At 42.5% G+C, this 24,258-nt stretch overlaps 1 protein-coding gene across 7 annotated transcripts in view; it reads right to left on the reverse strand.

The window, feature by feature from the left end:
• EPHA7 (EPH receptor A7) overlaps nucleotides 1-24,258 on the reverse strand; it is a 183,018-nt gene that overhangs the window by 127,693 nt on the left and 31,067 nt on the right. The gene's annotated exons all lie outside the window — the stretch shown is intronic.

Below are 24,258 nucleotides of genomic sequence, written 5' to 3' on the forward strand. Positions count from 1 at the left end.
CAGCAGGAGGAGGAGGACAACAGGGGATGGAAATGCACTTGGGCACTTGAGGCCCTGGCCCTGTCCTTTGGGAACTTGCATATATGAAAAGAAAAGAAAAAATCTGAAGGTGCTGCTTTTAACCCCTTCTTGGCCCTGTAATTCGTTACACAATGAGGAAAAATATCCAACAGATTCCCTTGAAGCAGCCTCTCTTACCTTCTCTCGTTTCCCTCCACTAACAAATCTCTGGATGTCTCCTCAAGGACATGACTGCTCCAGAACAGCTGTATCCATTAGACCATACAGCTAAAAGTGATGTGCGAGTTCAATGAATTTATCAACATTACTATTTTATCTTATCAAGAGGGATCGGAACAATGATAATGTATGGATGGAGTAATACAGAGAAGGTAAAGCAGCTGTCCAGGACAATTCTAAGGACAGGTAATTTTTATGTCAGTGAAGCCTAAAAAGTGTAGGGGGAAAAAAAAATAAAAAAGTGCTGTCTACTGTTTTCTATTGTCTGTAGTTTTTTTATGCAGACTGCCTCTATGCTGCCTTAGGGCCCTATTACACGGAGCGATTATCGTTAGAAAAATCTATAGATCGTTCGTAATTGAGCGATAATCGCTTCGTGTAGTAGAAAACAACGATTAAACGAGCAACAAGAACTCATCGTTCAGTGTAAGACGTTATTCGGTCGTTCACAGTAGCGTCAGATGCAGTAGCGTCGACAGGACGACCGCAAGAACGATCATAAGTAACAATCATCGTTCCATGCAATGGGGTGAAAGATTTCAGGTCGTTCACCATAGCGGTCGCTTGAGATTGTTTATCGTTAATCGTCAAAAAAAAATTGCTTTGTGAAATAGGACCCTTAGGCTATGTTCACATTACGGAAGAGACCGGCCATTCCGGTCTCTGAAAAGATCATCCCGGGCAGTACTGCAGTACCAGCTGTATGATCTTTAGCCCAGCAGAGTTCTGATTCGGGCGCATCAGAGCGCGCCCGCATCAGAACTCCCCATTGCACACAATGTTGCGTGCGGCCGTAGCCGCACGCTCGATTGTGTGCTCTAACAGGGCTTTCTACAGCCCCTATTCAATGAATAGTGGCCGCAGAAAACTGACATCTCAGTTGTTTGCGGCGCCGCTAGGGATCCCGGCCGGAGCGTATACTATGTGTATATGCTCTGACCGGGACCCCATAGACGGCAATGTAACGTACATTTTCATACGTATATTTTCCATGTGGTTTTACGATAATATACGTTGTGTGCACATAGCCTTACACTGTACACTTTTTAAAAGTATATGTTAATTTAAAAAAAAAAAACAGACAAATGAAGTGGACAGCCACGCAATCTGGGACTTTAAAGGTAACTATATTATATATGTTACTGGTGAAAGGGTAATAACTAGAGATCTGTTATGAAGCTTCCAAGCATGGGTAACAGCACATATGGTGAAACCTAACTACCAAAGTCATAGGATTTACAGCATGAGCCGTCAAATCTTCCTGTCATGTTGGTGTCTGCTCTGCTATAATTCAGCCTGAATCGCACAGCTTGCAGGAAGAGTCCTCCCACAGTCAGAGCTGCTGACCTCATCTGGGATGGACAGGTCCAGAATCTTTATTTTAATCATATTGACAGCTCACACTGGGAGTAATTACAACAATCAGACTCAATTCCAGACCTCCTGTTTCACATACAATGCAATTTCTCAGACTGAAAATGAGCTGTAGATGATATATCACAATTCAGAAAAAGCGTACAAAGATGCTTGCGTAAAAAAAACAAAGAGCTTAAAAGCTTCCGAGAGCTTGGGATTCAGCAGCGGCACAAAAAAAGATTTATCAGCGGTTATAGAGACTTGTTAAGAGAAAAAGGCACTAAAAAAATATTTTAAGAGATGTTCAATTATAATGTTCCAATGTAAAAGTAGAAAAAAATAAATAAATAAAAAAGTCTCCATTTTAGAGATGTTAGTGGAAGTTGCTGCAGCTAGAACTGTGTAATTTGCACTGGCAACATGACTAATTGAATTAGACAGGCATTTGCCCAGTAGGGGTAAAGAAACATTCATATTAAAAGTGAATGTACCAGCACGTACATTGCTTTAAGATTTTAACACCAACAGACTGGTGTCGGCACGGGGGATGTCGGTGCAGCATACTTTTTTTTAACCCATGCACCTCGCCGGTCTATTCCAGGTAATCGACCCGGCCCAAAGTACTGGCCGCCCCCAGTGGGAGGAAACCCCGACCCCACTGTGACGCGGCTCCATTAGAATCAATGGAGTTACATCACTGATGTGTCACAGAAGGGAGGAAGTTTCCTCACACTGGGGACGGGCCAGCCCATCTGCAGTACTTCAGGCTGCGCCGGTGACCGGGAATAGACAGGTGCCATTCATGGGAACCGGGCCGCGGTTTAAAAAAAAAAGGACTGCAGCACTGGCGCCATTCTATTGATGTTAAAATCTTAAAGCAATGTACCTGCTGGTACATTTGTTTCGAAAGTTACACTGTCCCCCCCCCCTTTTTGCATTCTGACTTCTCTACACAGGTGTAAAGGGTAAATTTAGCAGTTTTCATACCTTATTTTATATCATACCTCATGGTGCTTGTTCCAGTAAAAAGTGACCTTTATTCATCAGCAGATTGTAAGTAGGCCCCTAAGTGATGTCATCTAATAACAACAGTTTTCTTCTTCTTTGGCATTGTCACTGGAGTTGGGTTTTGAATCACTGTTCCAACTCATGTATATTTGTTAGGCATTAGTTTCTATGTATCAGACTATATTTTGGCAATAAGAGACAAGAGCCAGCCATTCATGAATTTATATTTTTTTAATTTATGGACTTGTTATACTTACCTTAATACGTGGAGGAAAGCCTTGAATACTAAATGATTAAAGTTGTTTCTTATGAGTTGTTTCTTACCCATATTATATTAGTCCTGTAAACTGTGCGTAGTTGGGAGTTATCATGGCACAGACAGTGGATGTGAATGTTCCATTCAGTAAGCTGCATTTTCTAAGTCCGCGCGCATGCGCGGGTTTGATTACATTGCGGTTCTGGATGCACTTAATGGCAAGCTAGAGTCCTAAGTCGGCATTCTACATGGAATATAACTCATTTCCCACGCAGGCGTTGTGGTGACATTAAATGCGGGTTGATTTCTAAGCTTGCACGCGTGTGCGAGTGACCACGTCATGGTGAGGTCTTTTCCTTGCGACAGGGACGCCATTTGATGATGGTCCTTTAATGACTGTGATTGGCTATCAGTGCCGTTTAGCGCATTGGCCGAGATACGGGCAGACTGATTTGTCCGTCATCCGTCTGTAGGCGGACCCCTGCGATGACGCAATCGGGATGCATGTAGGTGAGTGGTGGAAGCATCTGTCGTTTACTTAGCAGGGTTCGTCCTCTGTTCACTAACTTGATACGGGTGTTTAGATAGGCTATTGGTTGTCTCCGCCTCCAAAGTCTGACTGTTACCTAGATTATAAAAGACCAAACGATGCCAGGGGCGCCGCCATTTGCCCTACACCTGAAGACGCTCCGTTTAGGAGTGAAACTAATTGTGGAGGCGGTGTTTTGATTTTAATTCTAACTCCACAGTCCTGTGTTGCATAGATAGTCTGCAGCTATCTTAGTGTTCTGGTGTACCACTAGTCAGTGGACGTATACATACATTAATTGGACTGTGGGTTAGTGTTTTTAACTCACAATTTCACATTATTACTTTTACAGATTATAAATTAAAAGTTAAATTTTTTTTGTTATACGGGGATATTCAGGCTTATCTGGGCCCATGGCCCTTTGTGTTGCCAAGTTATTAGTCAAATAGCCTGGAATCCCCGATTAGTAAGGCACTATTTATTTATTGCGTTGTTTAAGTGATGTCATCGGCACATAGAGTTTTAGGCTAGCTTGTTGTGCAAGGGGGCGGGGCCCATGTGCCAATGACATCACAGGGCGGGGCCGATGGTGGTGTTGTGGCCAGGTCTAAGTCGCGCTGTAGTGCTGAAGCCCCGCCCACTTAGCACAAACTGCAGTTGACAAAAGATCACTTTTTACTTGAACAAGCACCATGACGGATTATATAAAATTGGGTATAAAAACAAAATTTACCTTTTACATTTATGAAGAGAAGTCAGAATGCAAAAAGGAGGTGACAGTGTCACTTTAAGCCCAGTGTAATAAAGGGCACATAATAAGAATATTACAGTATACAATAACTCCGAAGCTGTATGTAAAAAAAAAAAAAAAAATATATACTTCTATGACTTTCTAGTTGTAAACTGTGCTTCCCTTCAGAGATTCTCGCCTCTACCTCATCTAAGGAGCACTTTTCTCTTGTATAGTGTATTCATGCACATTTTTATGTATAGCACAGATGGTAGAGGTGTACAAATGTACAACCTTAGCAATTCTATACTTCTTTATGGAGGTCCATTGGGATAGTCAGAATCTTGGAAGTCTGTATTATATGTCACATTGATGTTACCAATGTCTTCTTTCTCCTTGCAACTACCGAGTTGTTTCCTCACAAAAGTCAGTGGCCACATGGTGAGTTTTCCTTCTAAAATGTTGTATATCTCAGTAACACAACTAAGTTGTATTGAGGGATTTGATGCAGATGTGCTGAGAAAACCGAAAAGCTAAGAGCCGATAAGCTGTATAAGCCCTCTTCAATTAGCTCTGTACTACTCACTATTTCCTTTCACATCAACTGGTGTCGTAAAGTTATATAGATTTGTAATTTACTTCTATTTAAAAATCTCGTCTTCCCATACTTATCAGCTGCTGTATGCCCTGCAGAAAGTGCTGTATTCTTTTTAATGTGACACAGTCATCTCTGCTGCCACCTCTGTCCGAGACAGGAACTGTCCAGAACAGTAGCAAATCCCCATAGAAAACCTCTCCTGCTCTGGACAGTTCCTGTATCGACCAGAGATGGCAGCAGAGAGCACTGTGTCAGACTGAAAAGAAAACATTTCCTGCAGGACATACAGCAGCTGATAAGTACTGGAAGTACTGGTTGATTGAAAAAATAAATTAATAATAATAATAATAATAATAATAATAATAATGTTACATGGACAGTGTCTGATGTTTCCTGAGACTATTGATACGAGAAACATCTCATCCTCTATGATACAAACATAGCCAAAATCTATTTGCTACACATGACTAAATTAAAATGTGCAAACACACACACACACACAAACAACCCACCCACCCAGCAGGTATGCCGGGTGTACTATAAGTCAATCACATTGCAATTTTCTTATTTTTATTGTCTGACTTGATGTCTATTGGAAAATTAGACTTTTTTATGTTTGGGTGTTTTGGAGTCCACAAGGGGGGGGGGGGGGGTGTTCATTTTTTTTGCACTTTGAGGTAACCACCCACAGTCCTCCTTTATTACTCTTTTACATAATAGGAGTGACTACTGCTGCATTTACACGGAACGATTATTGTTCCAATTTTCACGATAACGATCGCATTTGAGCGATAATCGGCTGGTGTAAACACAGTGAACGATCCATGTAAATGAAGATAATGAAAGTGAAGGGAATTACAGATAAGACGGTTCATTAATCTATAACAAACCTGATGCAACAATGTAGCTATAGACCTTCAGGCCAGCCTGTTCCAATGGTCGGCGAGGTGGGGGGCCTATGTGACTATGACATCATGGGGCAGGACCGATGATGGTGCTGTGGGCGGGGATAAGTGGTGCTGTTGTTGTGAAGCCTCACACACTTAGTACAATCTACAGTTGATAAAAGATTACTTTTTACTTGAACAAGCACCATGACGTATGATATAAAATAAGATTCTCAAATCATCGTTGGTCATTCACTAAAAATTCGCAAATGGCTTGTGTAAACAGTCTTTCACCGATTTACCCTATGTGTGAAATAGGCTTAAGCAATCTTAAAACAATCGCAATAACAGATTTTCCCAGAAATATATTGTTCCCTCTAAACGCTGATCGTTATAAAAAACACATCGTTATTTCAAAATCGTTAATTGTTCGATTGGGCGAATTATTATAAGTAAATGAAAGTTTGGGGAATTACAGATAAGATGGTTCACTAATCTAAAACAAACCTGACGCAACAATTTAGTTGTAGTTATTTAACCCAAAGATGTATGCAAAAATTGTTTGCAAAAAGTACATATCTAAAGTCTGAGCCATACACCTTATAATAAGCAACAACCTGGAGAGTGCCGTATCCTTTGTATTATTAAACCTTAGTTGCTGCATAAGGCCTAGCTTCCAGCTTCTAGACGTTCTTGCTTTCTCTTCAACATGCAACTTATTGTGGCAAAAGTTAAGACTCACTTCCATGAATTGTCTACTAAATATTAACAATATCCGGCAAGGCCAAATTTCACTTAACCTGATGACTGAATAGAGAAGATACTATTTTAGATTTCCTCTTGTGGATTCGTGAAATAATTGGCTTTTCCTAGAATGTTCTGGCACCAAATCCAGTCTCTAATGACTCTATTCCCAGGGAGCTTGTTCATTAATGCCTGCGTTTTTCTTTTGATAAATTGGCTATGGATGCCAACGCTCCCAGTCTTATGAAGGATGTTAATTCATAATATACCGACAATTACAGAATGTGCAACTTAGCTACGCCTAGCAGACGCTTACAAAGAATACCTAACGTAACACTTCACAGAAAGTCTCTATCGACCAGTCAACTGGACTATTTTCTCTGTTCTGCTCGTTTTTTGTGTGTGTAAACTTACATTTATGAAAAGTGACAAAATGTAAACAATGTTATAACAAGAAGGTCAGAGGTGATGCCATATTGCCCATGGGCCCACTTTTTTTATTTACAGAAGTTTCTAGTCTTACTCCTAAGTTGGCCTGCATGTCCCTGACCTTCTCTCACTCTCTCCTTCCAACCTACCAACTCTTTCTGCAATAAACAATACAGCACCTCCTTACAGCAAGTCTCAATACCTTTCCCCTGTGATCACAGAGGCCTTTTCCTAGTGGCCACCAGTATAGATGAGAAAACTTCGTATACACTCGGGTTCGACCTCTCGGCATACGACTACTGGTGACTTAAAGGGGTTATCCAGCGCTGCAAATACATGGCCACTTTCTTCCAGAGACAGCCCCACTCTTGTCTCCAGCTTGGACGGGGTCTTGCTGTTCAGTTCCATTGAAGTGAATGGAGCTTGATTGCAAACCACACCTGAACTGGAGACAAGAGTCGTGTTGTCTCTAAAAGAACGTGGCCATGTTTTTGTAGCACTGGATAACCCTTTTAAGAAGTTGGATGCAGCCCTAAGACTGCCGGTAATACATGAATACAACCATAAGCCTTAGGCAGTATCCATGTTTTCCAGGACTCCCTAGGGCTGCATCCAGCTTCTTCAGCCACCAATAATCAAATGCAAAGAGATAAAGTTTGGACAAATCTGAATTTACCCAAAACTTGCTCATCTCTAGTCACCAGGACTGTGAAGTTGGGAGGTTTTTTTTTTTAAAAAAAAATTGATTAGCATTGAGCAACTCATTTAGCAAACAGCTTGTTTAACTATTTACTTCCAAAGAAAAAGAAATGGTTGGTGTTACCATTTTACCACAGCATATGTATTAGGCTGGGTTCATCACACTACGTTTTTTTTCATCCGTTTTTTAATAAAAAATGGATGAAGAAACAGATGGAAAAACTGATGCATTTGTGTGCATTCGTTTCGATCCACTTTTCAATTGACTTCCATAAAAAAAAAAATTCTAAATGAATCCATTTTTTTTTACCATATGTGATTGACCACATTTTTGTGTACGTTACAAAAAACGGATCCGTTTAGAATCTCTTTTTTCATAATGGAAGTCAATCGAAAAATGGATCGAAATGGGTGCACACAAATGTATCACTTTCTATCCTTTTTTATAAAAAAAAAAAAAAGATTAAAAAAAAAAAAAAAAAAGTGTGAACCCAGTCGTACTTTTTTTTTTTTTTTTTTTTACATAAGCTACTTATAAAGTAATCCAAGTTAAAGACAGTATCAAAATGAGGTAAAAACAGAAATCAGAAGTTTGGCGTACCAACTCAGGGACTATTATTGTTTGCCCTAGGAGATATCAATGCCTACAACTACCCTTCTATCATACATCTTCAAATACTATTTTAACTATGTGTTGTACAGGCAATAGGCTCCATGTAAGCAGACTACTTTCTGTATCAATCTATTTTAACAAAGATCAATGCAGAACTGGCACACGGTCACTGTCAGACCTCATTTCCTGGTTCTTGGAGAAAGGCTGATCATTGGGGATGCACCTCGTGAACCCTATAGGAATTCTGGCCTTGCTTCTGACAGAGGACATGTATAAGAAAATACTTATATATAAAATAATAGAGTTAGGGCCCTATTCCACCAGACGATTATCGTTCGCATAATCGTTAACGATTAACAATCTCAAACGACCGCTATTGCAAACAACCTGAAAATGTTCACTCATTTCCATGGAACGATAATCGTTACTTATGATCGTATTTGCGATCGTTTTTTCTTTGCTATTTCGTTCGTATCTACTGCGAACGACGTCTTATTCAATGCAAACGATTTGCGAACGAGCAACAATAAAAATAGGTCCAGGTCTCATAAAGCGATCAACGATTTCTCGTTCGGTCGTTAATCGTTAACTGCATTTCATCTGAACGATTATAGTTTGGATTCGAACGATTTAACGATAATCTAAACGATAATCGTCCGCTGGAATAGGGCCCTTAGATTGAGCCATACAAATCTAAAACGTGTTGTGGCTTTTGCATCTATAGCTCCTTGATTAAAAGCTTTTTAATGGGTTCTATCCGGTAAATTGACACTAATTTAACATGCCATTAGCCAGCCAACCCTCTTATAGGAAATGTAGTACTTTCATAATAAGGGTACAAACCCACTTGACGTATTTGCTGCGTGAATCAGTCTTAAAAATAAGCAGGCAAAACGCAGGTTGGCTTTATACAATTGTTCTGTGTTAAAATACGCAATTGCGTATTTTTGAAGCATGAAGCTACATGCGTTTTTCACACAGGTTGTTAACAACTGATGCTTTGCTAACAACAAGATTCACGCTTCAAAAATACGCAATTGCGTATTTTAACGCAGAACAATCGTATAAAGCCAACCTGCGTTTTGCCTGCTTATTTTTAAGACTGATTCACGCAGCAAATACGTCAAGTGGGTTTGTACCCTAAGATGCGGTTTTATTTCAAATAATGTTTACAACAAGATACATAAATACATGCAATTTAATGTAGGCAACTATATATTGTTCACAGTTACAGGCTATGTTCACATAGCGTCTTTTCTTTGGCCGTATTTTCGGCCTCAAAATGACGCCTATCCAAAAATTCGAAAACAAACATTGAAGTCAAGATTCAGATGCAAAGTCAAAAATCTTGAATCATTGTAGTGTGGACTGCTCAACGTTCTGCCTAACTACTTTCTGACTGGCCTCAAATCCTAGCAAATTTTATGCATTTTTTTAACTGTCAACAATTTCACACCTATTTTATCCAGGATTTTTGTCTCATATGGGATTTTATTTTTTCATGTTTGTACAGAAAGAAAAAAAAATCAACTATGTATATGTGCAAAATTGACTGAACTTTATTTTTTTTAACTAGACGGATTTGACAAGTTGATTAATATTTGTTAATATTTGACAGTGAGAAAATAAATATGAGATGTAACATGTTCCAAACATTCTGATTCCACATCGAGAGGCATTTAATATCCATGATGAGTGACGCAAATTCAAGGCTCTTGAGAAAGGACTGAAACATTGTGAGCTTCTGAATGATGGTTTATCCCACAGTGAGACTTTCACTATTTTAGAGAAGTTGTTGTCCATTGTGTCTATCGTGCCTGTGTTCGTTGTCAAAGAGGCTTCATCATTCTTGAATCTCATTAAAAGTTGAGGTCAGCAATGGAAGCAGACGGCTTAAGTTACGTAGTGGTGAGCAACATGAAACTGCACCGGTGAAAGAAGTTAACCTTTCATAAACTGTGCAGCCAGTAAAACTACTAAAAAGAAATTTGATAGACTGGGCCCACGTCAATTAAAGCACAAAATAGATAGATAGATAGATAGATAGATAGATAGATAGATAGGAGATAGATAGATAGGAGATAGATAGATAGATAGATAGATAGATAGATAGATAGATAGATAGATAGATAGATAGGAGATAGATAGATAGGAGATAAATAGATAGATAAATAGATAGATAGATAGATAGATAGATAGATAGATAGGAAATAGATAGATAGATAGGAGATAAATAGATAGATAGATAGATAGATAGATAGATAGATAGATAGGAGATAGATAGATAGATAGATAGATAGATAGATAGATAGATAGGAGATAGATAGATAGATTATAAACTGAGACTGCAAACATGGAACAATAAAAAGAAAAAAATTAAGGTGTGATCTCTTGCACTACACACAACTACACAAGTTTTTACCTGGTGACGAGAGAGCTGAAGATAGGACCCAGGGCAACCAAATGAAATCCCTTGGGGTTGTCTCGGATAAGAATAAGCCCCCTTTAGGGAGCGTTCACATGTACAGGATCTGCAGCAGATCTGCAGCATATTTGATGGCCTAGAATTGATTTGCTTTGAATCTGCAGCTTCAAATCTGCGCCATCAAATCTGCTGCAGATCCTGTAAGTGTGAACGCACCCTTAGGGTGCCTTCACACCTACCGGATCCACAGCGGATCTCACTTCTGCGGATTCGAAGCGAGAACCGCTGCGAATCCGGTACCATTCACCCCTATGATAGCACATATTTGCAGCGGGATTAACATCCCGCTGTGAATATGTGCTTTAACCCCTCGCTTTCTGCAGCCTCGCTGCCGCATTAGCCCATTCTCAGCCACATCCCCCGCCGCATCCAGCAGCCCGCATCCCCTATCCCCGGCCGCATCCTGCAGCCCGCCGCCGAGAGCATAAAGTACCTGCTCGGCGGCATGGCTGCAGTGAGGCTCCCTGCCAGGAGCCTCACTGCAGCCGCGCCGCCGAGCAGGTATTTTATGCTCTCGGCGGCGGGCTGCAGGCTGCTGGATGCGGCGAGGGATGGGGGGGATGCGGCCGAGGATGGGCTAATGCGGCGGCGGGGCTGCGGACAGTGAGGGGTTAAAGCACATATTCACAGCGGGATGTTAATCCCGCTGCGAATATGTGCTATCATAGGGGTGAATGGTACCGGATCCGCAGCGGTTCTCGCTTCGAATCTGCAGAAGTGAGATCCGCTGTGGATCCGTTAGGTGTGAAGGCACCCTTAGGGTGCGTTCACATGTACAGGATATGCAGCAGATTTGATGGTGCAGATTTGAAGCTGCAGCAGATTTGATGGCCCAGAGATTCAAATCTGCACCATCAAATCTGCTGCAGATCCTGTACGTGTGAACGCACCCTTAGGCTATGTTCCCATAGAGAGGAAAGGTGGCCATCTTGTTATAATCATGGCTGCAAATAATGTTTATGACTTTCCCCACTATGTTCCCAAAGTGGGAACAAAGCCTTAAACCTATTAAAGAAGAAATACAATAATTTCCTTTTTTTCTATTCTTTATGTAGCTAATCACTAATTATATTTAGTTAAATTGCCATTACCTTACTTATTTATTTTTATTAAAAAAAAAATTCTTTAATTATGACCTGTTCTCTGTTTATAGTCTGTTCCTGACTTTGGCTTCAAAAATCTGTCAGATTGTGTAAAGTCAAAACCATAAGTCAAAAAAAAAATTATGGTCGGGTGATCTACCATGAAAATTCAAATGGAAGACTGTGAAAAGCTTTAAAGCCAAATGCTACTAGAAAATGCTACCAAGGACAATTAAAAAAATTAGAACAATCCAGGTCCACAATATTGGGAGCAACTGCTTCATGGTCCCTATAAATTATGTTTCTGCCCCCACAGAACATGAAAAAAAAAAAACCTCCTTAGTGAAATTTATCATTTTAGGTGTAGTTAAAGAATAGTTATTAAAGGACATCTCCCGCGGGACCCCAAAAAAAAAAAAAACACAGACACACACAGACACCATACTCACCATCTCTCCGGTGACGATCGCCACTCGATTCGCCCGCCGTCTGCCTCTCTGTCGCCGCCTTCCGCGATCCAGCGATGTCTCCAACTTCCGGGTCCAGGGGATGGAAAAGGCTGCCAGTGCGCTTGCGCACCGGCAGCCTTTTCATTGGCTGGAGCGCATCACATGGCTTCCAGCAAGCTCAGCCAATCAGGGCTGAGCAAGCTGGAAGCCATGTGATGCGCTCCAGCCAATGAAAAGGCTGCTGGTGCGCATGTGCACCAGCAGCCTTTTCATCCCCATTCACTTTGCATGAAGACGCCGAGGAGGAAGAAGACCCGGACCGCCCCCCAGCTCTGACGTCGTCGTCACCAGATGCCGCCCCGGAGAAGAGGACCGTGACGATCGTAATAGGTAATGTATACATTCCTTAACTTCCGGGGTGGGGGGTCGGGGGTCCGAAAGTGGGGGAAGGGGGCCAGGCCGGGTATTTAACCACATTACAAAGTTATATAACTTTGTAATGTGTGTTAAATGAGCAAAAAAAATTTTTTGTGGGAGTTGTCCTTTAATGATCAGTGCTGACTGACCTGTGGCTAATAAGTGATTATCTTCATTGTCCCAAAAAGGTTAATTATATTTTACAAGAAAATAAGTAGAAGGTTTAACAAGTGACTAAGATAAGAAGGACAAACAATGAACACATAAAAGCAATAAAACAAAAGTAAAAACTTATCTATCGGAGCTGTGTTGCTGTTTGCTTTGCCAAGTGCCACTTAAATGCGGCATATTTCGGCATATCACAATGGCCTTCTCTTAGCTTCACGATGACCCACGCTTTCCCTGTTACCTGTTAATACCTTACTATCTTTGGTAAAATATTTCACTTACTATATGAAGAGCACAGCAGAAGACAGAACACAGATGTACAATCCACTCATGCATGCAGTTTTAAGATGAAGACATACATCATAGATTGTCTACATTGAACATTGTGCGTAAAGGAATTGTATTATGAATAACTCCCTACTCCTACTACAGTAGGTGAAGTTCCTCATTGTTGAAAATGGAAATCCTTAAAGGGATATTCCCATTTAAACTAACATAGCTATACTTCTAGGGTTCAGCAAGTTAAATATATTTGAAAAAAAAACATTCAATTAGCAAACTTGCCTCCTTCTCCTGATCTGCTGCTCGTTCCCTCCCAATGTTGACAGCTTGTCGTCTAGTTTACCGACCACAACTCTGCCCTAATGTATACTATCCCTATATACCTATGTATATTATACCATATATACCTCTGGACCAATAACTATCCCCAAGACCCTTTGGCCTGCCTACTAGGGATGAGCAAACCGTCGGTCTTTTGGTCCAAAGGCATCTTCGCTCAATTACTATGCCTGCGATCCCGGTGCATAGTTGCGCTCCCGGCAATCTGCGGGCAGGATCTTCCAGGGAATTCAAGATACATTCCCTGGATTTCCAGGGAATTCCCTGGAAGATCCTGGCCGCAGATTCCCGGGGGCGCAACTATGTTCCCGGGATCGCAGGCACCACACTGGGGTGAGCAGCTTTCGGACCAAAAGCCCGAAAGTTCAGCTCATCTCTACTGCCTACTTAAGTAAAAAAAAAATAAATATATTCTATACAGAGTTGTGTTATAAATTCAGGGACAGTCTAATAAAATCTGGTGTTTTTCTCTACCCCTACTTCTCCTTGTAGATGCCCCTAGTATTGTAGTTAACCCCCACATGCTCAGGGCCCGATCCATGGAGCAAACCGGCTCCACAATAGGTGGAGAAATACACCACCTCTAGCGTGGAACCGGGTTGTGTGACCCCTGTGAATCAGTGTAAGCTGAGTTAGGCAAGATCGGCGAACCCAAGGGGAAAGTCGGTTGCACAAAATTCTGCGACTTTTCAAAAAAAATAAAAAAAATCTAAATTGATAACTCCCTCCATTACCATCACCACAACAGGTAGCTAATGTTGCAAATGTGACTAGTGGTAATGTGACTTATTCTAATGCTTATGTGTCCAGTGTGGCTATTATAATATTAATATGGCTAGTGCTAGTGTAAAGTCTCTTTAACATGGGCCAATTATTGGGAAAATGAACAATCCTTAGAACACTCCTTATCGATAATTGGCTTGTTTAAGGGTCCATTTACACAAAAAGACTATCAGACAGATTATCTGCCAAAAGATTTGAAGCCAAAGTCAGGAATGGATTTGAAAAGTGGAGAAATCTCAGGCTTTGATTTATGACCTGATCTCGGTTTATAGTCTGTTTCTGGCTTTGGCTTCAAATCTTTGGCAGATAATCTGTCAGATAATCTTTCTGTGTAAATGGACCCGAAAAGGGGCAGCGAGTAGCTGATTGAATCTTGTGTGTGATGTCATTTAAATTATCGTTATCAGCTGCACCTCACTCTGTGCAAACAATGGATGTGTGACCAAGAACAATGAACTGAAATGGGCCAAACAAACAACCCAATGATCATTCATGTGGCTTAGCCACACAACTAATTAAGCCTTGTGAAGGCTTTGTAAATGAGCACCTATCCCACTGATCAGCACTTGTCTGCTGCCTCCCATGAGGCTGTGTAAAAGGACTTCAAATATGCTAGAGTGGCTAGTGACTTATTCTAATGCTAATGTGGTTATGGTGTATTTTGCTTATGTGACAAGTATAACTAGTAACTTTGACTAAAGGCCATATTAGACAGCCTCAAGGCCCTATTACATGAAACGATTATTGGCCGTATAATCGTTTCGTATAATAGAAGACAATGATCAGCCGACATGAACAATGTCGGCTGATCGTTGTCTGTCGTCTTTCAACATGTTGAAAAACAAACGACTAAGATAGCAACAATCTGCTGCCGTCGCTCCGTGGAAAAGGAACGGCGGCAGCAGACCGCTGCTATCCTCTATGGCCTGCCCAGAAATTATAAGGATCACCCGGACAGCCCCCCCCCCAGCCCCCCCGCGCCTCCCCCCCCAGCTGACGATCAGCTGACGTTTGTCCATTTGTGAGCTGATCACTGGCCACTATTACATGGGTGATATCTGCCTAACTGGGCAGATAATCAGCCCTTTGTTCTCCCGCTAGTAGGACTATTCTGATGCTAGTATGTCTATTATGAGAGAAGTACCTTTTACACAGCTGAACAATTGTGTGGCCAGGGCTCCATAAACAACTGCTTTATTGTTCACACGGCACATCACTTACATCATTCTTAACCACCAATCTCATTAACACTGGAAAATACATATAACAATTATCGGCCTGCTAGACAAAAAACTCTCCAACTCTATGTACGAGGATTTTTATTCTGATGCTAATACAGCTAGTGGGCACCGCACGGGGGCATGGTCTCTAAAAAGGGGCAGGCATATATCTGTAAAATTGGGGCCATTCATGAATTTTGACATGCTTGTTTAGAAAAATTAGACAAAAAGGTTGGCAAACCTGCCTAGGTCTAGGGATATGTGTAAGTCCAAAGGTGAGAACTGCATCTGTCAGGCATTTATAACTTAGCTGTGGATATGCCAGAAATGACTAGATGGGAATACCCCTTAAAGGAGTAGTGTGGCGTTTAACTTTTATTCACTAAATAACACAAATTACAAAGTTATACAACCCGCTGCGGATCCCTGCCCAGTAAACTCTATGGGCAGACAAACTCGCAGCAGGATGCACATCCCGCTGCAAGTTTGTCCGCAGCCTGCCCCGTTAACCCCCCGGCCGCCGGAGCCTATACTTTACCTGGTCCCCGCTCCAGCTTGCTTCGGGGCTCCCGGTGTCTTTACGTCCCGCTCAGCCAATCAGTGCGCTGCGGCGGGGCAGAGCACTGATTGGCCAAGCGGGACATGCCGGGAACCACCGAAGCAAGCCGGAGCGTAGACCAGGTGAAGCACTCGTGTTTGTGCCATCCTGTAAATGTAATGGTATATCGACTGAAGAAAGGGTTATAAGATTTTTCTTATTCTATTTTTTTATTCTTGACTTTCACACAGTTATATGTATTATGCAAATACAGCAATAAAGATAACACAAATAAAATATAATATTGTGATAAAATAGCTTTATATTGTGATTATATATGCATCCACATGCAGGATTAATTGATTAATATATATATATATATATATATATATATATATATATATATATATATATATACACACACACACACACACATATACACATATACAGCACACTGGCCAGTTCTTCAACATAGACCATGGGGTACAATTATCAATGTCGCTTCTGTCGTACACCATGGAAAAGGTGCAAAATTTTGCCTTTTTCGTGGCATGCTTCCCACTTGCCTGATGGGTGGGCTGGTTGGATGCACAACCTTCTTCCCCTGCCTAATTTATGACAGTTCCTGCCTGGATTCAGGTATAAAGCATGGCAGAAATCAACACCTGCTCTACAACATGTGTAGCATGCGCCTCTTAGTAAATCGGGCAGACTGCATGGAGGCAGGGCTTTATTCATTACTACGCTGGTCTTGATAGCTCTTCCCCGTGTGTCTTAACAGATGTGAACATAGCCTCACTAATGCAGCTAAAATAAAGACTAATAGAGACATGTTTAAAGGGGCACTTCGAAGACAAACTATTTGGAGTGGGAAAGATTTGCAATGGGGATTTGTTCCTTCTTCCCAGTTTCTGACACAGATAGAGGTGGTGGCAAAGAGCTTCGTGTCACATTGGAAAGAATACACCACTTCCTGCTGGCCATACTGCAGTAAAGTACTAGAAGGTTTGTGTTTTTAAAGAAGTCACAGTCCTGTAGGCTTATTCCGCACACAAGCAACTGGGGAACGGATTTTGTATTTGGCTGCATTTCTTTGTAAGGATTACTTACCTCTTTTGAAAGACAATTAATTATTTACAAAAAGTTTGAGAAAACAACATTAGCCATGTACTGGAAACTGAAAATAACATTTATACAAATAAACATATTTTCTATTGGTTTACGACGGAAGTGTCAATAATGAAATCACATAAAAGTTGCAAAAGATCTCTAACATTTCCTGCTGCAATAACTTACCTTACCAGATGTAAAAGCAAACCAAATATCTGATGTGGAAGCTGTGTGTGTGTACTGTAGTTATAGAATCCCAGCACATGGCTAGATCAGGCTTCCTGTGGCTTCTTCTGTCACATCTGGCCGCTAACAGCCTGATCTGTATGGACCCTATTACACGGGATGATTATCGTGTGAAAAATTATTATAATGTTCAAATTCAAATGATAACCGCTGTGTAATTGCAGGCAACGATCGAAAAATCGTTCATTCGTCGTTGATTTAGATCTGAACCTAAAATTATCACTTCGCTGTAATTCCACATTCGTTCGCTCAAGTTCCGCATTTTTTTACTAATCGTTTAGTGTAATTGCACATTGTTCATTGTTTTGCTGGGATCAGATGGAGTAAAGGGTCCATTTACACAGAAAGATTTTCTGCCAGATTATCTGCCAAAGATTTGAAGCCAAAGCCAGGAATGGATTTGAAAAGAGGAGAAATCTCAGGCTTTCCTTTATGACCTGATCTCTGGTTATAGTCTGTTTCTGACTTTGGCTTCAAATCTTTGGCAGATAATCTTTCCGTGTAAATGGACCCTAAACGTTCGTAGTAATGATCGCAATACAGATTGTAGTAGCGATCGTAACTAACGACCATCGTTCTGTGTAATATGGTGAATGATTTCAGGTTAACGATAAACAATCTCGTTTGCGATTGTTTATCATTAATCGTTAATCCTGTAATAGGACCCTAAAACACTTGGGACTTGAGGCTATGGGTCCTTTTACTCAGGGATCAGCACTTGTTTGCAAAGCCACAGGCTGTGTTCACACATGATGTTTTGTTTGTTTTTTGCTGTGCTCTCATCAATAGTTTACTACAATTGCGCAACTCACATCAAAATAGTGGGAAAAACAGTGTCACTGTCGTTTGTAACAACTTTTGACATGTCAGAGACATCGGTCCAGTTCTGAGTGTTTAGAGCCATACCAATCAGGGGAGAATGAGCGGGGAGAGGACAGCGCTGCAGTGAAAGTGCTGCTTCCATAGACTTACATGTGTCCCTGAGCCTAGATTTCTGTAATATGAAAAGTTATAGTTTTTTTCTCTGCTTGCTGTCAGTGTATGCAGGCATATGTACCTGACTTTTTGTCACAGCTCTGTATATTGTAAGTGTTATGGATGTTCTTAGAGTCTGGATGGAACTAAAATGTTTTCATTCACAGTCAGCAAGCAGATATGTAAACCTAAACTACACCACCCATCCCTGGTAAACAGAAGTTTGTTATGCAGCACATATCTACACCTTGTATGCATCAGCTCTAATACACCATGTGTGCGTCAGCTCTGCTACTGTACATCATTAGCTAGTCTGCAATACATACTGTACATGGGTAATTTGATGCAAAATCAGTGAAAAAAACAGTCCTGTGTTTACTTGGCAATAGTAATAGCCGTGGGCAGGAAAAAAAAAAAAGCTATGGGGGTGAGTAGGCAAATGAACCAATCAAGAGATATGCATGATGGGAAATGTTTCCTGGCCCGCGTGATCCTGGATATAGATCGGCTTTTAGAAAAACTGAGGAATGGCAGCAACTAGAAACATAGGTCCTTATGTGGATAACCCATTTAAAGGGGTATTCCCATCTCATCTAATACACATAAATACACACACACAAAAGCCAGACCAATGCTTTTAGAGTAGAGAGGTGTCTGTTAACCTAGACAATGACCTGTTAACAATGGGAGAGACAAGGTGGACATATCAGGAGAGAAGGAGGCAACTTTGCTAACTTAAAGAGTTACTCCGGGCTGGGGTAATTTTTATTGTACAGCCGTGGAGGGGGTAGATATAGAAACTTGTTTTCTATTAAAAGTACATTAAAAGTTATATATATATCTATACAATGTATTACTGTATCTGTACAGTTCTGCCACACATAGTTCTGCTATGCCCCCCTAGGAGACAAATCTTCCATGCCTCTGTCTCACATTGTGTGTGTTTGCTGATGATGCAGACAGGGGGCAGGGCGTGATGTCACAGGAGGCTTGGCTGGATAACCCAATCCCCTGATTGATTCACCATCTCTGTCCGGCCAGAAGCAGCTGCTGCACTAATTTTACTGATTGTAATGGGTGGGGGCTATGATGATCACATGAGGGAAAGCATTGCATTCTGGAAAACTGCCAAACCAGGAAGAACAAAAACACAATACAGAGCAAACACCCCCCCTCCCCCCAAACAAATGGATTTTTGGTAGTTTCAAAACTGGGATAGAAAGGTAAGTAATGCGTTATGTTTCTGCAGAAGTTTAATTTTTTTAACCTCTACCTGGAGTTCCCCTTTAATGTACTTGCAAAAATATTTAAATGAAGAAGTTGTACAAGTCAGCAAACACCCATGCGCCGACTGGGTCGACCTTTGGTGTGTCCGGCAAAAACTATTGTTCATGTGCATTGTATCAGCTGCACATTTCTCTGTCTAAATAGGAGATGTACGGCCTATAATGAATCCACCAACAGCAACCATACACAATCAGTGCTTGTAAAGGCACAGCATACTAGGCTGCGTAAAAGGACCCCAAGTATCAGTGAAAGTATTCAGACCACATCTTTGTTCCCTGTGTCTAAGTTTCTATTTTGATAAATAAATGTCTATATGTGGACCATGGATAGTCTCAAGAAGGTGGAGCCTAGGGTTCCTTAGAACCTGGGACCACCATGCCTTACAGCACTGTTTGCACAGCACACATCACTAATTATAGAAAGGGGTGGGCATCCAGCACAGTGAGGCGCAGAGGTGCAAGTGCCCAAAGAACAATAGGCTCCACCTCATTGGCAGACTCCAGTATTACAATTTGTAGACAATGGGTGAGGCATTGTCTTTAGATGCAAAAGCAACGTGCTAAAGAGATTACCAGACAACTTTTTAAATAAAAAATAAAATAAATAAATTTCTATTTAGAAATTGGTATTTATTTCTGGCAACAGAACATTAAAAATGAGGGTTGAGACATTGTGTATACACAATATACAACTCAATATTGAGGCTCTGTAGCTGCAGCTCCACAGACCTTAATCCTCTTTCTTTTTCTCCTTGTCTGATAACTGAAATCACAGCTTTGCTGACAATACGAAAGAATAAGAACTTCAATCCATACAAGTGATTTCTTCAGAGACCAAGCAGAAGAGGTGAGAATTAACCATTATTCTGTATAATGAAAGTGGCGGCATCTTTGCACTGAAGCTCTCGCCCCCTCCACATTAGATTAATCAGGAGAATAACTATTCTTCTATCTCCCATGGTAGATGTAATCTATGCCGTCCCAGTGGGCACTTCTGCCTGGATAACTCCATGGGAACAGCTGGACACAATGACAATGTTAAACCAGCTGTTGGCTCTGCCGGCCTAACATCTCCCTCCAGACAGAAACAAAAGAGACGCACAGACGTCCTTCTACACCCAGAGCCCAGCGTGACGTGTCACTAGTGTCATCATGCATCCTAATGGGACACACACACCAACATCTTCTACACATAATAACACGCTACTTGTAACTGTAATGTAAAAAGAAATTGTGTGGATAGATAGATAGATAGATAGATAGATAGATAATTAATATAGACACAAATAGATGATAGACATTTAAAATTATATATTTTTTTATTATTATTATTATTATTATTATTATTATTATTATTATTATTATTATTATTGTTTATACCCCAGTATTGCACCCACCAAGACCTAAACCAACACGTCAAATCTTTTTTTTTTTTTTCAAGTGACAGGGACACTTTAAAGGGGTTGTCCAGGGAACAAAAGACAAATGAAGCCTTTTCCTCCCTAGGGCTCACTATCCAGGGCCGGCCTTAAGGTAATTGGCGCCCTGTGCGAAACTTTTTTTCGGCGCCCCCCCCCCCCCCCACACACACACACACGGGTCTGCTGAGACCCCCTGAAGGTGTTATAAAGCTCCTACTCCTCCAGACAATATCCAGCACCCATCACCCGACCCTCCCAAACATTACTGCCACACCACAACCACTACCATCACTATCATATTGTTACTGACCAAATCAGTATACTAAATCCAATAAAACAAAGTACCAGACTACAAGTAACAAATATTACCACCGCATACTGACTAATACCACCGCATACTGACTACCACCACATACTAACTAACACCACCACATACTGACTAACACCGCAGCTGCTACTGACTAACACCACCACTGATACTGAACAACACCACCACATACTGACTAAAACCACCGCCACTACTGAATAAAATCCTCTGTACACAGATCACTATAGAGGTAGAGCCAGCCCTAGACAGCTCTGTACACCATATACATTACAGTGAAGTTATATCCAGTGACTCACAGGGGACGTCTTCTCTGATCGGAGTTCTTCCCTTTTCATCATCTTCTCCATCTGTCCTGGGCCATCATGAGAACTTCTCCGAGCCACAAATCCACAGAATCTGCCAGACAGACATATTAGACTCCTCACTCTGGCATCATCCTCATCTCTATACTAACTGCACATCTGTATTGGCCCCTTTACACCCTCAGTTAGTGGGTAGGCTGACTCTATGTGACCCCCTTATAGTATATCCCCCCCCTGTGTAGCCTCCTTACAGATGGCCCCTTGTTTAGACTTCCCTATATATGGCCCTAAGTGGATCTCCATAAGAACCACCCTCTGTGTAGTCCCCTTATGGTATATGGCCCCCCTCTCTGTAGCCCTCCCTTATAAATGGCCCCCTCTTTGTAGTCTCCCTTACAGATGCCCCCCCCCATGTTGTCCCCTCTGCCCCTCTTACAGATGGCCCCCATGTTGTCCCCTCTGCCCCTCTTACAGATTCCCCCTATGTTGTCCCCTCTGCCCCTCTTACAGATGGCCCCTCTATGTTGTACCCCTTATAAATGGCCCCGTGTTGTCCATCCCCTTATAGATGGCCCCCGTATTGTCACCCTTATAGATGGCCCCCCCTGTGTTGTCCATCCCCCTTACAGATGGCCCCCTTATGTTGTATCTTCTTATAGATTGCCCCCTTATAGATCGCCCCCCTTGTTGTCCCCTTTATAGATAGCCCCCTTATGTTGTCCCCCCTTATAGCTTGCCCCCTTATGTTGTCCCCTCTTATAGATTGTCCCCTTACAGATTGCCCCCTAATGTTGTCTCCCCCCTTATAGATACCTCCCCTATTGATTGCCCCCTTATGTTGTCTCCCCCCTTATAGATGCCTCCCCTATTGATTGCCCCCTTATGTTGTCTACCCCCTTACAGATGCCTCCCCAATAGATTTCCCCCTTGTTGTCTACCCCCTTATAGATCCCCCATATAGATTGCCCCCTTGTTGTCTACCCCCTATAGATTGCCCCCTTGTTGTCTACCGCCTTATAAATTCCCCCCTATATATTGCCCCCTTGTTGTCTCCCCCCCTTATAGATGCCTCCCCTATAGATTGCCCCCTTGTTGTCTCCCCCTTATAGATGCCTCCCTATAGATTGCCCCCTTGTTGTGTACCCCCTTATAAATTGCCCCCTTGTGTACCCCCTTATAGATTGCCCCCTTGTTGTCTCCCCCTATAGATTGCCCCCTTGTGTACCCCCTTATAGACTGCCCCCTTGTGTACCCCCTTATAGACTGCCTCCTTGTTGTCTCCCCCTATAGATTGCCCCCTTGTGTACCCCTTTATAGATTGCCCCCTTGTTGTCTCCCCTATAGATTGCCCCCTTGTTGTCTACCCCCTTATAAATTCCCCCCTATATATTGCCCCCTTGTTGTCTCCCCCCCTTATAGATGCCTCCCCTATAGATTGCCCCCTTGTTGTCTCCCCCTTATAGATGCCTCCCTATAGATTGCCCCCTTGTTGTGTACCCCCTTATAGATTGCCCCCTTGTGTACCCCCTTATAGATTGCCCCCTTGTTGTCTCCCCCTATAGATTGCCCCCTTGTGTACCCCCTTATAGATTGCCCCCTTGTGTACCCCCTTATAGATTGCCCCCTTGTTGTCTCCCCCTATAGATTGCCCCCTTGTGTACCCCCTTATAGATTGCCCCCTTGTTGTCTCCCCCTATAGATTGCCCCCTTGTGTACCCCCTTATAGATTGCCCCCTTGTTGTCTCCCCTATAGATTGCCCCCTTGTGTACCCCCTTATAGATTGCCCCCTTGTTGTCTCCCCCTATAGATTGCCCCCTTGTGTACCCCCTTATAGATTGCCCCCTTGTCACCCCCTTATAGATTGCCCCCTTGTCTCCCCCTATAGATTGCCCCCTTGCTGTCTCCCCCTATAGATTGCCCCCCTGTGTACCCCCTTATAGATTGACCCCTTGTCTTCCCCTATAGATTGCCCCCTTGTGTACTCCCTTATAGATTTCCACCTTGTGTACCCCCTTATAGATTGACCCCCACCACACACACACACACACACACACACACACAACTCACCTATTCCTCGTTCCCCCGCCGCGGCTCTCGTCTCGTCCCGGCCAATGCGCGCTCTCTGGCACCGCACACACCAGTGACTTCAGCGCACGCTGGGGCCGCTACTTCCTCCCTGTGCAGGAACTACAAGGCCGACGGCTTACGCAGAGGTCACTGATGCGTGCTCTGTTGGGGAATTCCCAGGGAGCACGCATCAGCTGGGGGCGTACTGTCCTATCAATCTTGTGACCGCAAGCAGTCACAAGATTGATAGGACACAGTAGGCGACGCCCGTGGGGAGGGGAGGCTGGGGGAAGCCACCACAGGAGGGGGGCGCCGGGCGGCCAGCTAGAGGAGCGCTCGGGCAGAAAGACAGCTGTCTCTCTGCCTCAGCGCCCCCCCAGCTAGACGGGAGTGATGCGCCCTGTGCAAGCGCACAGGTCGCACACCCCAAAGGCCGGCCCTGTCACTATCCCAATTATTGTGTGCAGGCAAAACCACGTTCACACACAATGTCCAATAGCTACACAATGCTGGCAAGGGCTGTTGTGGCGGCACTGTGCATGGCAGGGCTCAGACGGGAAGGAGCACCATTTAGAATTTTCCTGGAATGTTTTTGGGGTGCCATATCACAGTTGCAGAGCCCCCTGTGGTATCAGTACAGTGGTCATGATTTAGACAGACATGACTCCAA

Source organism: Dendropsophus ebraccatus, chromosome 6, assembly GCF_027789765.1.
Source record: "Dendropsophus ebraccatus isolate aDenEbr1 chromosome 6, aDenEbr1.pat, whole genome shotgun sequence".
In the NCBI taxonomy this organism is placed as follows: domain Eukaryota; kingdom Metazoa; phylum Chordata; class Amphibia; order Anura; family Hylidae; genus Dendropsophus; species Dendropsophus ebraccatus.